Consider the following 6,181-nt stretch of genomic DNA (forward strand, 5'->3'; position numbering starts at 1 on the left):
CCTTATGAAATGCAGTTCTCACATTACCTTGAAATTTAGATCTGGGAGTGATAGAACAAAACATTTTTTATACTTGTGGAGAGAAATGAATTATTTGCCCTAAATATTTAAAAAATCAAGTATCAGCAAAAGTGATCATGCTAGTTCTCCAGAGAAAAATATTGATCATCTTCTAATCTAGGTCACCCAAGATAATTTCGTCAATCAATTCTCAAAAGGATTCTCCATCCCTAGGAATGCCAGAGCACAGAGACAAAACTACCCAGTGCACTCACCTCGTGTTTGTCCAGTCGTCTGCAGGGGGTATGCGGTGTTTAGTCAGAGGCCAGCTCATCGGGGGTGCTGTCTGTTCTGATTTGTTGGACAGGTTTTATTCTGATCGACTGAAGCTCAGACTGTACTGGTTGTTAGATATTTTGACAACTCTCTCTGTTTACATTGCTTCCAACCCCCTGACCCCACACACATCATCATCATTACCATCCTCATCATAAACCACAGTATCAACATCCCAGGGTGGAGCTGTAGAAGGTGCAGTGGATCACGAGCGGGCTGATCTCTGTTTCAGGCCCAGGTAGGCCAAGCTGGAAAATTGTGAGGCCACAGGCCAAACACGTCTATAGGCCTCAGCTCCCCTCAGCTCCCCCTTCTGAGACTCTAGAAGAAAGATTAATGAAGTCCCTCCCATTTGCGGTTTAGAAACTGGTCTCAATAATTACATGTTAGTAGCATGTAAGTTTCAAATAAGTGCACGCAGACATTTTGCCTCATCAGCACAGGGAATGGAAAGATAACCAGAACCAAGCTATTCCTCCATGACAGCATCTGTGTTCCCCCTCGGCCCCTATGCCCTTTGGTGGGGCTTGGCAGCCCCCTCTTCATTCCACATACATCACCCTCACGGACTGATTGATGCTGGGCCTTCACATTAGCACTTACAGCTAGTGTTGCCTGTGTCCTTAGCCTGTGTCAGGCATTGAACTCAACTCTTTGCACAATACATCTTATTTCACAATACAATAGGCCTGGGAGATTAAGTCCACTCACAAAATGACTCCATTAAACCAAGATTCCAACTCAATGAGGACAAAGGCACCCACCTCTCAGTTTATTATCAACAGTGAGTAACAAGAGCTACCACTTGGGGGGCATTTATAGTGGTAAGCACTTTTCCTGCCTCATCTCATTTAATCTTCAATCAAAGGCTGATTTCCTGGCTCCACGTCAATAAGCCACATCTTTTCCTACAGAGGTGGGCATTCCAGGAATGGACCACCAAATCCTCATAGTATGACTGGGTCTTCCATTCAAAGCGGTGACCACTGATTGCACACTCTGACCCCCACAGGATTTCAGGGATGTCCTCCTTTCTTGAATGCCTGGTCCTGCTTCGTGCCCCATTCCTGATTCCTGGAATAGAAATACTGGTGCTACCATTATCCTGTCAACCCATCCAGGCCCACACTGGGGAGCCTCACCACTGGACACACCTAGCCCTCAGCCCCAGCTACAAACCACAGGATCATGTGGGATCCTTCCCTTTCCCCAGCCCCAGGATCCTGTCATCATCCACCCAGGCTGCCTTCTAGAGACCCATGTTGACTTTGTCAATGTTTTCTATTCTGCTTTTATCAACCATAGAAAGATCTGAGCACTTGCCCTATGCCAAGCACTTAGCAAGCACAATTTCCTTTTATCATCACAGAACCCTAGAGAGTAGGTGCCATAATCATCATGACTATTTTGCAGATGAGGCTCAGTGAGGCACAGTGACTCACCCAAAGCCACACAGCCAGACTGATAAACCTGGATTTGGACCCATCAGCCTCTCTACCACTGTCTTGTTCTGCCTTTCAACTTTACCCACATCCCTGCCTCTTACCCATTACAGTCTTGGGCAAATCATTGCAATTTGGCCTCTATGAGCATTTCTAAGTTCACTTCCAGCCTGAAAAGTCTAGGATTCCAGCTAAGAAGTGCCAGAATTATCCTCATGCCCAATGAGTAAGGGGACATTGTATCAGGAACCTTCCCCTCCTAAGGCTGTGCATTCATCCCAGGGGACTACAAGGTACCCCTGGAGCTTCCCCCTCAGGAAAGATGTTGGACTGGCTCCATGGTCACCACAGTGCTTTGCAGAACAATAGTTCCTGATGTGGCTACCCATTGGTGGAAGTGGGGTGGGGATAGATTAAAAAGCCCTGCATCTCAACCATACCCCAGACCAATTAAATCAGAATCACCAATCACAGAAGCTGGACAACAGTAATTTTGCATAGCTCCCAAGTAATTCCAGTGTGCAGCCAGAGTGGAAAACCACAGTTTTCAAAGCACATGAGAGAAGGAACCAGGCTCATTCTCAGCCCTGCCACTTTCCAGCTATCAGACCTCAGACCTCTGAATTACACTATGTGAGCTTCAGTTTTCTCATCTGCAAAATGGGAAGAATAGCACTACATTCCTCATGGCACCCTTGAAGGTAAAATGAGAAGGTGCCCATGAACCTGCCTGTCCTCAGGGCAGGGCTCAGCACACAGCAGCTGTCATTATGTCAGAAAATGGCCTGAAGATTTTTCTGTATTTCTTCTCTTCTACATTTAAGGAAGCAACGCTAAAGCAATAGTAAATGATAGGCGGGAGATGTGGTTATTCATTCACCCAACGGATACTTAGTAAGCACCTTCAATGCTGGGCGCTGTGAGTGAAATAAACATGGCTTTTGGTTTTGCTGAGCCTTTAGGATGCTGGATTGAAGTTGGGGGCCAGGGCTTATGTGGTACAATCAAGGCATTACTATGCGATAACATGTTGTGATAAGCGATCTAAAGGAAACAAACATGGTGAGAAGATAGAGAACAAAAACAAGAGCTGCTTTCTAAATGAGTGATTCAGGGAGGGTCTCTCTGAGGCCACTCTGCATGGTGTGTTTGATTTAGTTAACAAATGTACTTGTGACTCCACAGCACAATTACTGGCTGATAGCAGGTGTGACTCACTCAGCAGGTATTGCTAATTACAAGGACCTTCAGGGTCAAAGAACAAGGTGGCTGAGCACTGGCCACCTGCCAGCTGATTCTGAGCCAAAGCAAAGAGGTGACTGGGGCCCTGTGGGCAGAGCTGATGACTACTCCCCTAGTCCCTGCAGCTCCATCCAGGCTCTCAGCCCGGAAACCTTCCTCCTGCAGCCACTGCATGGAGACCCAACATTCCCCTTGGCACTCCCTCTTATTTTTCAAGAATGACACCCAACTAGACTTTGCTTTCCTGTGTGCCAGGAAGCTCTCTTGGTTGTTGCCCTTGAACTAGTAAATACAATCTCACATCATAAAGGATACGGAAAATCACCAGCATGTGTCCCTTCTTCCAAGAACTCCCTGGAGAAGAGAACAGGATCTGAATGAGAATGCCCATTTTACAGAAAGATAAACTGAGGCTCAGGCAGGAAACCATCATAAGGTACTCAGCCAGATCTGTCCAATCCCAGTACTATGTTTGCAGACCCACCACACCTTTCTTGAGAGGTATAGTCCATGGGCAAAAGGATCAAAGAGACCCCAACCTGGGATTATATGCAGAAAAAATAAATGTGTTTGTGGATTTAATGCAAGGCAAGAATTAGGGAATAAGGTCCTAATGCTTTGGGATCTGCAGGACACCCTCATGCCCATCCGTCTGCTAATAGGTATTCACACTTCAGAGGCATCACCATCTTCCACCAAGTGTTCCAAGACAGAACCCAGGGTCATCTTAGACTGGCTACTCTCCCTCCTCCCTCACATTTAATCACTAAGGCCAACTCCTGAGTCTCAAATCAGACCCCTTCTTTTCTTCTTTATGACAATAGCCTCCTCACTGATCTCCCTTCCTCCAGTGAAGCCCAACCCAGTCTATCTGCTAGACAGCAGCCAGAGGGTGTTTCTATTAAAAAAAAAAAATAAGAAGAAGAAGAAGAAGAAAGGTATTATAGTCTTTTGCTTTCAAATTCCAGAGGTGCTTCCTATCACCTATCAATCCTTGCATGTAGCATCCCAATCCCTTCTTGATTCGGCCCCTACCCACCTCTCTGCTACATCTGGTGTCCTGTGTCCCAACCCCTCACACTATAGGCAGTGAGATGTTAATAAATGTTTAACAACAAGCTCAAAAGATTTGTACCATTTGCCAATACCTGTGGTGTAAATATTTCTACCATGAACCAATTGCAAGGAACCAATGTGTTGTCACTAAATGGGGAGTTAAGAGATGTGTGGCAGCACACCATTAAATAGTATTTCTGCCATGTGGACATAAGAGAAATTTACAACTTCAAGAGGACAGATAATAGTAAAATGTAGTGATAATTAGGAAGTTGTAAGTTTTGAATATTCACTACCTGTTTTAATATAATTTATAGAAATGTACATTTATGTAATTTAATTTTTATTGTGGCTGTGTTTACTGACCAGCTCACAAAATTCTTAAGCTGTTAGCATTCCCTTCTTTTTTAAAATTTTTTTTATTTTTTAGTAATTTTTAATTAAAATAATAAATGTAATTATTTGATATACAGTATGGAATGCTTAAATCAAAATGATTAATATAGCCATTACCGCACTTATTTTCTGTAGTAAAACATTTAAAAGTTTCTCTTAGTAATTTTGAAATATACCCTTGCATTGTCTACATTAGGTGAGACCCCACCAAATATCCTCCGTCCTCCCACCAATCACCCTCCCCGCCTTCCCACCTCTCTCCGTCCTCTCCCCACCCATGCTAGACTATATTTGTGTTTTATCATTTGTATTAAGTGGGGAAGTGTTTATATATTGGTTTCATAATGGTACTGAGTACATTGGATACTTCTTTTTCCATTTTTGAGATACCTTACTGAGAAGAATGTGTCTTTAATCATCAGAGAAATGCAAATCAAAACCCCTTCATGATATCACCTAACTCCAATAAGATTAGCCCATATCACAAAGTCCCATTACTGCAGATGCTGGCATGGAGGTGGAGAGAAGGGAACACTTCTACACTACTGGTCGGACTGCAAACTAACATTCCCTTCTTGAAAGCCAGTAAACACTGCACTCAGCATTGCTGATTCAAGCCATGATTATTTCACACTTACAGGCCTACTTTTCACTCTGGGTGAGCTGCTATTCTTTTGTCTTTGGTGTAGGATCCCTTCCCTGAATGCCCCGTGCATGGGTCCCATAGACCCCCCCACTGCTCATAGCAGGCTTGTTTTCTTTGTCTGCCTTTCCTCCCTTAGACAGTGTCTTAGTCACTCTTGGGAATGGGCATCAAGCTGACTCTGATAAATGTGGTGGGACACACTATGGAACAGAGTTCCATATCTGGATGCTCTCCCTGTGTGTCTTCCAGTTCCCAATCCTACCTACCCCTGGGGATCTCTCCCAGAGCCAAAATGGGCTTCTAGTGGGGGCTGGAAACAGGTTGGGGAAACCGGAAGGAGAAGCTCCAACCTGAATCCCTAAAGCACATTCTAATCATTTATGTCTTTGCAGAAACATACAAATCCAGATTCCACTACATCTCCACCCCAGACCAACCCTCCCCAACAAGAAGGAAGAGAGGAGCTTGGAGTGGGAGGAAGGAAACCAGACTGACCAAGTGGCCATTGCTGGAGCGTGTCTGGGATGCCTCCAGAGACCCTGAGACAGAGAGCCCTGAGGGTCTGCACCGAACAGGCTTAGGGGGCTGTTCTTCCTGTATTCAATTCTCACAGTGATGTCATCAGTCAGTAACTGACACCTCCCTTTTACAGATGAATAAACAGGGGCCTGCAAGGGTGCTGTGACTCCACCAAAGTCCCAAAGGTAAAGAGGTGGAGCCAAGATTTGAACCAAGGTTTGACTGATTGCAAAAGCTGTGCTCTTAACCACTATGATAAAATATACAGTGTCACAAAGTCACCATCCATAGGGAAAACGGGAAACTGTTGCCAAGTGTACCTTTATTTACAAAATATTCATTATGAGATTTCACAAAATATTCTCAAATTTACAAAATTTGTCACCTCTTTAAAAAATTTTGTAATGAACATTTTGTAAATAAAGGTACATTTGGCTGCAATTTCCCATTTTCCTTATGGAAGGCAATGTTGGGACACCTTGCACTAATTCTTTCTCCACTGGAGAAAAAGGAGAGTGAGAAGGGGGAACGGGAAAAGGCAAAA

Source organism: Nycticebus coucang, chromosome 2 (genome assembly GCF_027406575.1).
Source record: "Nycticebus coucang isolate mNycCou1 chromosome 2, mNycCou1.pri, whole genome shotgun sequence".
NCBI lineage: Eukaryota > Metazoa > Chordata > Mammalia > Primates > Lorisidae > Nycticebus > Nycticebus coucang.